Raw genomic sequence first — 747 nt, 5'->3', positions numbered from 1 at the left:
CCAACCTGGCGCTGAACGCCCAGAGTTGTGTGCAAGGGCATTTTGCATGCCCAAATTGGTGCAGGGATGTAAATGCCTTGACACCTCAAGATCTGTGGACCTCACAGGATCATTTCAAGATATGTGGACCCCACAGGATCCCCACCTTCCCTCCTCATAATCCTAGTTTTTTTTCTTTCCACATCTTCTTTTTCATCTATTCCTTCTTCTTTTGCTCGAGGGCGAGCAACATTCTAAGTTTGGTGTGGTAAAACAATTATGTGAAGGATCTATAGCTCAGTGGTAGAACATGTGGCTGCAAATCAAGGGATACCTCAGGGGATGCACTTCCCTCCACATAATTATTGGAAGCAACTGAGGATAGAAATACCAAAAATCACTAGGAATCAAGCCACAAAGGCAAGGAAGAGACATAAAAGAGCTCAAGAACATCATTGGTGCCTCAAGAAGGAAATGCCATCATCACTAAGGTGGACTCGTTCCTTGTTCTTACTTTCTCTGTTTTTCGTTTTCTCTATGTTAAGTGCTTATCTATGTTTGTGTCTTCATTACATGATCATTAGTAGTAACTAGTGTCTAGTTTGATTTTATCCCCAATTAAGTTATATTCTATTTTTCTCATCATCAACAAACATGAATAAAATAGTAGATCTTTTGAATAAGAGGCAATAAAATTTAGAGTTTTTAATAAGAAAAATTCTAATTAGTAACATGTGGTGGCAATGCTTTCTGTCTTCTGAATGAATG

Source organism: Arachis ipaensis, chromosome B01 (genome assembly GCF_000816755.2).
Source record: "Arachis ipaensis cultivar K30076 chromosome B01, Araip1.1, whole genome shotgun sequence".
Taxonomy (NCBI): Eukaryota; Viridiplantae; Streptophyta; class Magnoliopsida; order Fabales; family Fabaceae; genus Arachis; species Arachis ipaensis.
The sequence above is the reverse complement of the archived record's forward strand: the minus strand, read 5'-3'. Positions refer to the sequence as shown.